Genomic DNA, 12,500 nt, shown 5'->3' on the forward strand with positions numbered 1-12,500 from the left:
GAGAAAGGAGGCGACGGCTGAATACTGGACAAATTACACCATCTTGAAAACTTGACGATTTCTTTTGTATATCTTTTAACTTTGGAATCTTCCTTAGACTTCATTAACAAGGTCAGGAGATCCTTTGTTTTTGGTTTCACGTGATCAGGGAGGTTATCCCAATAACCTTGAGAGTTAAACATCTAATGAAAACAAAAACAAGACAAAAGAAAACAGAAAATATGTAGAAGAAAACACGGAAAACTAAATACAAGATTCATAGCAATTACCGGTCTCCGAAATCAGGCCAGCGCCCCCTTTCTAACGCAGGAGCGGACAAGCGTTCTTCTAACACCACATAAACAACCTCAGAATATAAGCTGGAGACGATAAATCGCTCTCTGATGCATGAGCGGACAAGCGTCCTTATACCGACTACACATAAATCTCAAATAAATCATTACTGATCATCATAAGAGTAATAGAGACCCAGTGGTCAAGTAATCGAAACTTTATACGGGCAGCTAACATTTGTCCAAAGAATCTCTTAGAGCCTAACAACGAATTGGTGTTCCGTCCATGTTTCAGAACAGTCCTTCCGCTAAACAACTTATAATCCATGACAAAACTAAAAAATTTCCTTCCAATAATGGGCCAAAATGCGACGAGGGCCAGAATGGTACAACTAAAGTAGTCACGGCCTTGGATGTATACAAATAGCGAATTGCTCTATGGATTAAATTTACCTGGGAAACAACAAGGCAATTTTCCCCTGGACGAGGAAATCCACTCCGCTGCATCCTGGGTTCCAAAATCTCGAATAAAACTTATTGACTTTCTTGTTACAGAAATTGGCAAAACAGTCCACTGTATGTGGCCCCCAAATATAATCCAGGAATTCAAAAAAGGAAGTCACTGTGATTTGCCAATCGTCTACATCAATAATACGGCTAATAAAATCTGCCATATCAAGCTTAGTTCGGGGAATCCATTGCATTTCCAATTCGATTCCATTATCAACACAAAATTGAAAAATCTTAAGGGCTATAACATGTAAATCTTTCCTCATGCTTCCAACTTGGATAATTCTACAGGCATTTTGACTGTCGGAAAACCATTTGATGTAAGTGATGTAAGTTTTGGAGGAGCAGTTAGCTACTTCTGGATGCACAACTAAATATGCCTTCTTTCTGTTTTGTAAAGACATTATCAACAGTTGCATCATATATTTGAAGCTTGTTTGAAAATTTGCTCAAACAGAGATTTTCATCAGGACACGCAAATTGTTTTTGATAAAATTCATTCCCATGGTCAATAATTGCAGCTAGAGTTTGTGAATTCCAGTAAGTGCACGCCTGTGATTTCATTGCCATTTCTAAAAGCACAGAAATGAAATTGTGAAAAGAGGACTTAAACAACCCTTTACCAACTAAGTACAACAAAGGAATCAAGGAAAAAGAAGGTTAGGGTGGAAAAGTCCTTCAACCTTCGACGTTTTGACAATGGTCTCCCATCCGAGTTTCAACCCTTCCCGATAGGATTTGACTTGATTTGTAGCGGCAAAGAGTACGCGACAATGGGTAGCTTATAGCGGGCTCACCGCGGCGATAAAAATACAATATAATTGGTGACTCCCTTCAGTTTTGATAAAGTAATAACCCTTTCGCGTAAGAAAATCAACGTAGCTCAAAGCTTACTCGTACCTGTGCCTTCCCTCGGCAGAATTTCTGCCATTAAGGTAAACTAGTAGCATAACCATAAATGGATTTTTAAAAACACTTTTCCTTTTACGGCTGCGGACTAGAATGTATTAAACCCCCACACCCTCGGGCAAGGGTCTGGACTAAACTAATCCTCTACCCTCTGGGGTAAGACCAAGAGTCAAAACCCCGCCCACAAATCCACACCCAGGAAAAGTTTCCAGTGACAAGTACATTATTGTAAAGTGCTTTTGATCCAGCGTATGTAAATAGCGCTATCATGATATAAATGATTAAAGTATTACTATTAATTAAACTATTAACCGTTTTAACTGTCATCGTCAATTTTTTTGGTTACGCTTGTGGACGCACCAACATCAACTCTTATTATGTTTACTTGACATTCTAGCCTCGTTTCAATCATTTGTTTTACTTTGATTCGAACAACGATTGCGGCATTGTGTGTAGAGTGCCTAGCCAGCATCGTATGTGCATGTAAATAGCGTTTTTTGACATGATTTTATGAAAGAAATTAAATTATTTTAATATGCAGTTACCTAATCCGTATTAAAACTCGAACATTGTGTTCAGAATACGGAATATTTGCTTCGCCATGAACATGTTATTGGAGAATCACCTTTTTTCATTCTTTTACCATTGAAGATGTGATTTTTTAAAAATTCCTCATACTTTGATATTACTTCGTTTCAATTATTTGTTTCGCTTCGCATGGTAAAGGAAACTTTTACAGAAGGGGAAAATTGGGCCTGATCACAGGATGGGTTCAAATCACTTTTTGACACAGTACAAGTATGACCATATTTCTATCTTTAGCTGTTTTGTGTTGCTTTCTGGCATGACCCTTAACAGTTGTTCATGTGGTGGAGATGGTTTGCTGGAAAGAGCTTTTATTTCTTTATATTCTGACAAAATAAAAAAAAGGTTGGTTGTGTGCTACTATGTTGACATTTCGTTTTCACACCCAGAACATTTGCATTCATGGTGATTTTATTTCAAAGCGGCACGCTAGATTTTAATTTCTTCAATTTTCTGAGAAGGAAACTCATCCCACGGATATGGCTTTTGCTATCTTGATTTTACAATAGGGACGACGAGAACGAGAACTCCCCAGACGGCGTTTTGCATTTTGGTTTATTTCCTTGCCCTTCTCTCCAAAAGGACGTGAGCACAAGTAGAGAAATTTTCAATCTGGTACGAGTTTCACAAGCAGATTGTGTTGGAATAATTGCTATGTCATTGCAGTAATACGAATTCATGCCAAGTTTTTCGTGGACGTTCTCATTCACGTCGGCGTCGCTTATTTCCTTTTCGTAAACGGTCGTTGCCATTTTTTAGCTCTGAATTACACTCATTAAGTCTAAGAACTCAAAAGGTTGCGGTTACTGGGAGTTGTGTCTCGCTGGTCATATGAGTTAGGGTTCGGGTTAGGGTTCTGTTTAGGGTGAGGGCTAAGAACCTCCTTTTTTCCTTCAGTTTTTCTTTTATAAATGTTTTTTTCCTTTTTTGTCTTAATTTTTGTTAATATTTTTTCGTAGTTTGTTTCTTTTAATTTTCTTTGAAGTGAAGTGTGTAGTCGACCGTTACAAATGGCAACGACCGTTTACGAAAGGGAAATTTGCGTCGACGACGTCTTTGCTTAAAGGGGCTGGGTCATAGTGGGTTTACTGATTTTAGGTCAAAACTGGGTACAGCTCGTAACTTGTAAATATTATGCGAAAAATATTTTTGGCACACTAAAGATAAAATATAAAATAATTTAAGCATAACGAGCTATCCTCGTCAAAGTTTCAGAGACTTCTTGAAATCGCCGGGTCCAATTTTGAAAGAAACTGGCAAGCTTTTTTAAGTTGCAATCCGTTTCCATCCTTGCCATCTTTAACTTAAGTCGACAAAAAACACCTAAGCAAAGATATGGTCAGTCAGTCTGGTGATGCATATCCAAATTAATCCCGGATTAATTTCTACAGTCAATAATTTAAAAACTGCTCTAATTTACCAATTTCTGACAGGTATCAGCAATCAAACTAACCTCAGTGGTACTGAGAGAAGACCCTGAAAGTAACCAAGATGAACCATTATTTCTACATAGTCAGTGAACTCAATGGCTTCGTTCTTGATATTTCTCAATCAATGCAAGGTAGTCAATTGGTCAATAATCCAACCAACAGAAGGCCCAGCCAACTTTGGAGGTGGGAAGCAGATGGTAGACTTGTCAGCAAACAGGGTCTATATGCAGATATCCAAGGTGCCAACAAGAATTCAGGAACACCTGTGATTGGTTGGGTTGCAAATGGTGGTCTCAATCAGAAATGGAAATTTGAAGAAGGGGTCATTAAGAGCTGCTTTAATGGCTTGGTTATGGATGTGGCACAGGGAAATAAAAATCCGGGAGGCAAGATCATCATGTACGAAAAGCATGGAAATGCAAATCAGAAGTGGAAGATTATTCCCGAAGGGGCATGGAATGAACAGTGCTTCTTTTCCATGCGTGGCAGGCGATGAAGCAGTTACAAGAGCTACACTGCGCAGTGACATTTTAATGCCTCTACTGTATTTTGCTATTATGCTTGTTTGCCTTAGTCTGATTGTTTTAGTCTACCATGAAATGGTGTAGAGAACTGTGGTTTACCTAGAGTGCAAATTCTACGTAATTTGTGTAACCATGTAATTAACTTCATTAATAGCCCCAATGAAGGCAATACGCCGGCCCATCCCTCCCATTTAATAGCGTACCTTCCCTTGTCACCAGACAAATAAGCCCACAAAAGATGATCTCACGTGGAATGTCCTGGAATGGTCAGGTCAATAATCAAATCTCTAGGAAATCAATTGTGTGCAAGCCTGTAACTTATTTTTTAAGCAGCGGGGAAGTCTAGTTGTGTTGTGGTTTTCTATCTTTGTAGCCTGGGTTCTAACTCAGAATTTCCGTGGAAAATCCCTGGCTCCCAGCGTTGTATGACAGCTCTGGGTATGTGTGTAATTTATTTATACAATAAATAAAATGGAAGAAATGAATATTTGTGAAGTGCGGATGAGAGATGAATTGAAGAAATTATCCTCGCGCTCAGTGAACAATTTGAGCTTGAAATTTTTCAGGTGCGAGGATCATGTCTTCAATTCATTATACAATATACATGAACACACTTTCTGAATTTCTTTTTTTCTTTTGACAATAAAAAATTGATTCTTTGGAGTACAGAATAATACGTGAAACTTCGCTTTGTTAAATTGAACCTTTGCACGACGGAAATATGGGGAAATTAGACGAAGTTGAATAGGCCATTTCCGAGTTCATGTCGGCCTCCTCTTCAAAGCGAGTCTAAGTGCGAAGTTTTTCTTATGATAATTAGTTTTCATTCATACGTAAAGTAGAGCTAATTACCATCACAAAAACTTCGCACTTAGACTCACTTTGAAGAGGAGGCAGACATGAACTCGGAAATGGCCTATTGCTCCTTCCTGTTTTTTTTCTCCACGCTTAAGATTCTGGAATGTCTATTCACAGCACATGGCAAGGTAAAGTAAAAATAATTTCATGTTACGTAATGAAACTATCCTGAATGCACTAATAAGAGCAATTCCCGACAATGAAAGTCAAGTTCTGACAAATTCCGTGAGAGGTAACTACGACAAAGAGAAATGTTCAGTTATTGTGAATGAACTCCACTTGTTTATCAGGAACGAATGTAATGCTTGATTGAGTTAAATTTGAATTCGTCATTTGTACGTCAGCAGGATACAGCTTTGCACTGGACGTTTGATTTCAGTTCTATCCTCCGAAGCTATCTAAACAACGGCTGCTCGAACCAGATTATCTCTTCCTTGGATTAAGTCCTTAACTGTACCGAGTCGGGGCACATTCTCTTTATCCACACATACTGGGTCTCCTTGCTTAATAGGGAGCTTAAGGGACGGTGCCTACTAATTCAAAGGTATTTTTGGCCCGGTTTATGATTAGGCAGGAAATGTAGATCTTAACAAGTGTTATTGAAATTCAAAAAGAAAATTGGGGGTAACCACGCATTTTTCAAAGATGATGAATAATATTTTTAAAAGGCATTAAAATACGAAGCAATAAAATTAATGTATGGCGGTCCTTCTCAAAGTGAAGCTTTATTATCTTTTTCAAAATGCGTGGTTACCCTCAATTTTCTGTTTGGACACCAAGAGTACTTACTAAGATCTACCGGTACTTTCTCCGGATAGTTTTAAACCACGTAAAAATATCACTGTATTTGTAAGCATCACCGATAGGAAACCCGAGTATCTTGAGGTGCGCAGAATGTATGCGCAATAACAATAGTAGGCAACGTCCTTAAGCACACGCGGGTTGTAAGAGTGTCTGAGTTTCTTAAAGGGGAACTGCGGGGTAAAATCTGCTTATTTTGGGGTGAGAGGTCTTTGGTGTACGTTTAAATTTTTGATAAAATATTTAGCATGTGGGTTATTAGAACGTAGATATTGTACCTAAATGCGAGCAAAAATTGCAAATAGAATTCCGCCATCTTCAAAAAAATTGAGCCATGCTCCACTGGTCAGCAGTGACTTGTGATGTAACAACGCCAAAGGGTTTTCGCGGGACTTTCGTATCATAACTTCGTAGCATCTCGTTTCGTTGCTGTTTTTGGTCAACTTATAGTCGATATATTTTAGCTTGTTTTGAGTTAGCCAACGCTTGAACAGTGTATTTTTTAGGGAAAAATGGTGAGTTGCGTTGTCCGCAGGTGTAATAATCATTCAGCAAAGACGAAAAAAGCTGGAGATAGCGTGAGTTACTTCCACATCCCGCTGGATCATCGGACGAAGGCATGGCTGGACAGGATAAGACGCACAAATTTGCCTCCACTAGAGAACTGCCATGTTTGTAGTGAACATTTTCCTGCCAAGCTGTTTTGAGCCTGATCTCCGTGCACAGTTAACTGGACAGACGGGCAAACGGAGTTTGAGGGCTGACGCTATACCGTCCGTATTTAAATACAGCCATAGCCCAGAGGAAAAAATACCCAGGCTATCATCCGAACGTCGCCTCGCACGACAAAGACATGAAGAAGTTAGTCTATCATCAATTAAATCTTGCCCTGAATTATGTTACATAAATGGTCTTGTTTAGCATGTTTAGTTAGGCACGATTTGAACGAAAACAAACAGTACAAGTCCTGCTCTGGTCCTAACTATTTAATTTCTTTACGGTGCTTGACCGTGCAGCTTTAACCAAACTTGCCAAGCATAGTTATGCGTCGTTTTTCTTTTCTGTCTCTTACGAATCTACCAATTATCCTGAGACCACATGAGACTGAGAGATTGTAAATATTGATATGTCATTTTAGTGTCAGCCATTAAACCTGTACATAATCGATTTCAATGTGGTTTGATGTGATGCTTGTTTAGGAGATTGTTGTTTTTAAATCACATGGAGTACTTTTTATCCATGATTCTACATGACTGCACTTGGGATATGCCTTGTTTTAGATGTTTGGTCTCTTGTTAGACATCTCACTGTCACGCAATAAAAATCTTGGTAATTTTGGCTGTGACCTTCAGGTCAACTGTCAATCTTAGGGATTCAGATGTCAACTTTTAAAATTGTCCGTTAAAACCTAGAATTTGTGCATTTCAATTTTCTAATAGGCTGTTGCAGAACTACTTGCTGTTCAGAATCAGAACACATTTGCAGAAGAGATCGTTATTGAGGATTCTGTACTAACTGGTGATATTACTACTTTGAAGTCGTGGGGTGCGTGATTTTGGAGTACAATGTTGTTTTGAGCCCATTACCCACAGAAGTGTAGCAACCTTGACTTTATTTTTTCCGCGTACGGCGTGGCCAGCCCTTTACAGTAACGGCCTCGATGTGGCGGGTAAATTGCAGCTGCTCCAAGATAAAAAACAGTTTTCTATTGTTCAAATGCTTTTGGCCTACTTAAGCCCGCCGCACACAGTGAGGAAAGAGTTGAGCATACTCCATCGCGAGGCGTTTTGCTCATCCGTTTCCTCATGTTTGCGGGAAAATTTTGGTGAGAAATTCGCCTTGCGAGGCCGTGAGGATAAAATCAAACATGTTTGATATCTTTGGCCTCGCGAGGCAAATTGCTCACTGCACCTCCTAAATCCGCAACATTTTGACCACTGTGATGGCGAATATCGTTGTCGATAAGAGTACAGACAACGCTGAACCACTTTCGATTTGTTAAGTTGATATGTATCTCTCGTTCTTATAGCGCGTTCAACGAATCATTTTACAATTCGGTTAACTTTCATTCTCATTAGCACTCGATTTCTGAATAAGACTGAGCGCTCGATTCAGTGATTAGGCCTAATTAAGCACTGGCAGCTTCTGCAGGTACTGTACCGGAACATAAGCACTCTCGTAAATGTGGTTCGGTTTACTACACTATTCACGAGATCGTGTGAAGAAGAAAGCACTGTATTATACTTAACTACACTTTTTACGAGATCGTGTGAGGAAGAAAGCACTCGTTTACTGATTAAGCCTAAGCGCTGGTTTTCGTGGTCAGTCCTAAGCACTCTCGTAAAATCCTAGCTTACATTTTGTAGTTCGGTTAAGAACACTATTATTAGGCCTAAGCACTCTCGTAAAATTTTAGCTTTCATTTTGTGGTTCGGTTAACTACACTTTTCACGAGATCGTCTTGCCCTTGGAAAATTGTCATTCATCGACTACGGGATTGCGGACCGCGGTGGCAGTTCATTACAGCAATATTTCAAAAGTGTATGCGCTTGTTTCAGTGATCAGGCCTAAGCACTATTGCAAAATTTTAGCTTTCACTTTACGGTTTGAAGAAAGCACACGTTTACTGATTACGCCTAAGCGCTCATTTCGTGATTAGGCTTTAGCACTCTCGTAAAATTGTAACTTTCATTTTGCGGTTCGGTTAACTACACTTTTCAAGAGATCATCTTGCCCTTGAACAATTTTCAGTCATCGACTACGGGATTGTGGACGGCGTTGGCAGTTCATTATACTGCTTGCGGCAACACATCGGATTGTTGTTTGTTAGCTTGCGTTTTTGTTTTCTTTCAGTGTCATAAAAGTGGACAAGAAATGTGCGAATTCAACACAAAGGTTTGCCATTGTTTCTGCAAAGTCAAAAATTCACTCTCGTAGACGAGATTACTTTTCTTAGTCTTTAATATCACCACGTAATTCTAGCTTTCATTTTGTGGTTCGCATAATGTACAACACTTTTCACTGGGTAGTGTGAAGAAGAAAGCACTCGCTTACTGTTTAAGCCTAAGCGCTCGTTTCAGTGATTAGGCCTAAGCACTCTCGTAAAATTTTAGCTTTCAGGTTCGGTTAACTACACTTTCCACGAGATCGTATTGCCCTTGATTGCGGGGGGTAGCTTCTAAAGAGACTATGGTGCTGCGTCGGTGGGGAGGCAATATGCAAAAATTTGGTTTTATCAACGGAATTGATAATGTAAACTGACCACCGTACAGAGAATCTCTATACGGTGTTCAATTTACATTATCAACTCCGTTGATAAAACCAAATTTTTGTACGCGGGATTGCGGCCGCGGTGGCAGTTCATTATAGCGAGATTACCAAATTAAATGAAGACTTATGCAGAATTAGTAACTGGACTTTTAGAAATCAACTCCTTATAAACCCTAGTAAAACTATTTTAATTATCTTTGGCACCAGAGCGAATAAAGTATTTATGTATGTATGTATGTATGTACTCAGACGACGAACGAGGAGACTTGGGGCTCAGTTAGCAGTTACACTACAGTGACTTAACACGACGTATATGTCAATTTCATAAGATGGCGTCTAAAAGAACGCTTCGGTCTTTCCGGCGGATCACAATTCAGGAAATGTTTATCGTCTTGTGGAGAATTTTAATTTTGCAACTTCTGTTCTACTGGGTGTCGACGTTCTTCTACAATTGTGGTAAAAGGATTTCAATTTCGACTGATGGCAAGATTCGTGAAAAGCTACTATAAAATTCACAGACACACTCTAAAAGTCGGTTTCTTTAAATTAAGAATCAATTACTTAAATTCAGAAACATGACACTTGTTTTAAGAAGAAAAAAATTAATTTACATTACTTATTTTCAGATGTAGAAAATGGTTTTAAGACAATGCTTAAATTACTCAAAAGGATCTTACTTTAAGAATACAGTCCTCGTTTTCATTTTTGTTTTAAGGGCTGGAGGTATTATTTCCCAACAAAAACAGAAAATCAGTTCAACACTATATATTAAAGAATGGCATGGCCATTCTACTGGCAATTTTATTCTGCCCCTCTCAAACGCACTAACGCAACAAGTGATCATTATACTACTTGTAAAACACTGGAAATATACCACTCCGGCGGTAAACCTTAAGACCTTGATACTCATTATTAGCATGGTGTGAATTATAATGAGTCAACAAGGATACAAGCCACAAGGCGGAAAAACCCGGACAAAGAAGGCATTTTCCACGATCGACGTTGTTCAGTCAAAAGGCCAGTGACCGACGGGCAGTGAGAAACTGGACCTGAACCAGAATTGGCAACCGCGCCTTGTTTTTCACTCCCGAGCGGGAACCCAATCTTCTCTGTCAACAGATGGTTTGATGAAATATCTTCTCAGGAGAGGTTTCAAAGAGGAAGTTCTCGATTCTTTTAGCGGTGAGAAGATAGCATTAGACTTCCTTGTCTTCTTTTTGTGTAATTAATGTATTATTGGGGAGAGTTTTTGGAAGTGTTCTTTTCAGCTGGTGAGGCAGCGCTGTTTTGATGAGTGACCCCAAATAAGCTTAACTACCAAACTCTTTGATACGTTATACGCCTTTGTTGAACCGTTGTACGTAGCTATTATAACAGAAGCGTTAGTTAAGAGTTAATTTTGGTATGAATATGAATTCTTATGCCCGTAGAGAACGCTTATATATTTTGTACATGAAGGTGCTATCGACGTTGACTAGTCGACCCTCGGTTTTGGCGGGAAAACTTTCAAATTCGGTTCCAGCGGGACTTGCTTGTGATTAGCTTGTACTATCACATTTCTAAGTCTTTTTCCAGCAAATTGATGATTCCGCGTGTTTTCAGTTTAATTCCGAACAACAACCTCCCAGCATATAAATCAGGGTTCACTGTGTCCTGTTTAATATTTGCTTAAATATTTTCGTTGTGCATTGCAATTTCTCAAATTAAATTCTTCTTTCCTGTGCTAGACAACAGTGTTGATGGTTAAACGTTTGTTAAACTAACCAGGGAAGACGTCTTCCCAAATGACTTTAAAACAAGGAAAACAGTCTGGGATTTCTTGGAAGATGTGGTAAGTGTATTTATGCTCTCATTATACTGATATGTGCAGTACATGTACAGAGTTTTCATTAAGAATTGCTGTAGCAGGAGAATATTGTAAAGTAACAGGAGGATTATGATAAAAGGGCAAAGCTCTCTCAGGAAACAAGCAAAATTTAGCTGGCGAATTGTGTGTAGTACCCGGAGAATTCTCTGATCTCCAATGTCTAATGAACACCCTGCTTATTATAAGGAATGAATAATATTACAGTTACAGTACAAATGATTGCTGTCAAATACATGTAGTTAAGAAGGCCTTCATAGAAGAATCAATTCCTAATTATCATGTAAAATACCCAACTTAGTTGTTAATTTTTGTTTCAGCTTTTAAATGAATTGGAAAACCACTGTAAAGCAAGAAGTTCAAACTCCTGCAGTTTTGCAGAGTTTAAGCAAAATTGGGAAGCTGTAACACCTTGACTTCAAGGTTTCCTTGCAACAGAGAATTTTCTACATGATGGTGCTAATCTTTCTAGTGTTATGTTATAGTTTCGCACTGTAGCAATTTAAGAGTCCAGTTAGGGCATTATTTTACTTGGAAATTCATCAACAGTCTCTAATTAGGCACAAAGACCAGTTACATTTATCATTGTGTCCCATGTAACTGCTTGACACATATAGCGTAATTATTGCTTGAAACAGATGAGAGTACAGACAGTGAAGGTAGGACAATGGCTATTTTAAGACGAAAAAGGGCCAAACTAGTCCCTGCTCTTTGCTATTGCACTTATGATAATGCACTAGAGATTGTAATTTTTGCTCTTTCTGATATTTTGATATTTAGATAACATTTGTGGGGTCTAAATGGAATATACTGACCGCATGGACAGAAAGTGTACCATTCCAGTCTTCACCATTTTAACTCAGGTATTATCATAATCGTTATGAGAATATTCTCAGCTGTTATCCGTTTCTGATGTTTAGTCCTTACTGTTTAGCTACAGACCAGGCTCCAACATTATTTATTTGACTCCAGAGATTTATAACCACATCAAAATTCAATAAAATTAGTAGTTTTTCTTTGACATGAAAAAGTATGACCCTGAAAAACAGAAGATACCATGGGACAGAGATTTCGTATGGTCACACTACAAGAGTTCTTTAAAGAAAGGGTCACTAGTTATGATAATGTTAGTACTTTGACAGTCTTAAAAACATCATTTTGCTGATTATCTCATAATCTTTCCTTTTACCTGCAGGACAAAAGGGATGTAGAGGGTGTGATTAAAACTAGAAGCAGAACCAACCAACCAATAATATTATTTGGTGCACTGTTGAAGATGGGATTCTGGAGCAGGTCTTTCTTGTAGTTGACAAGAAAATACCGTTAGAATTAAAAACGCCAACTACTTGCTTCATGTCACTCTTAGTCGTTATGGGCGCATACTTTGCATTTAACCTGTCTTATGATTCAAAACAGGAACTAATCTTCCTGTTTATTGAAGAGTTTATTTTAAGACTCAAATCACCCCGAAAGGCAG

At 38.6% G+C, this 12,500-nt stretch overlaps 2 long non-coding RNA genes across 2 annotated transcripts in view; both read left to right on the forward strand.

Moving 5' to 3' along the window:
• The window catches only part of LOC138024856 (uncharacterized), an 18,057-nt gene extending 13,342 nt beyond the window's left edge, over window positions 1-4,715 (forward strand). Inside the window, exons 2-3 of the long non-coding RNA XR_011127066.1 lie at window positions 2,786-2,891; window positions 3,710-4,715. This is a non-coding gene — a long non-coding RNA (uncharacterized lncRNA). The remainder of the gene's footprint in view (window positions 1-2,785; window positions 2,892-3,709) is intronic.
• Window positions 4,716-9,502: 4,787 nt separating this feature from the next.
• Window positions 9,503-12,500, forward strand: part of LOC138024018 (uncharacterized) — a 3,129-nt gene continuing 131 nt past the window's right edge. Inside the window, exons 1-4 of the long non-coding RNA XR_011126871.1 lie at window positions 9,503-10,341; window positions 10,887-10,990; window positions 11,804-11,886; window positions 12,219-12,500. The exon at window positions 12,219-12,500 is cut by the window's right edge and continues 131 nt beyond it. This is a non-coding gene — a long non-coding RNA (uncharacterized lncRNA). The remainder of the gene's footprint in view (window positions 10,342-10,886; window positions 10,991-11,803; window positions 11,887-12,218) is intronic.

Source organism: Montipora capricornis, chromosome 11 (assembly GCF_036669925.1).
Source record: "Montipora capricornis isolate CH-2021 chromosome 11, ASM3666992v2, whole genome shotgun sequence".
Taxonomy (NCBI): domain Eukaryota; kingdom Metazoa; phylum Cnidaria; class Anthozoa; order Scleractinia; family Acroporidae; genus Montipora; species Montipora capricornis.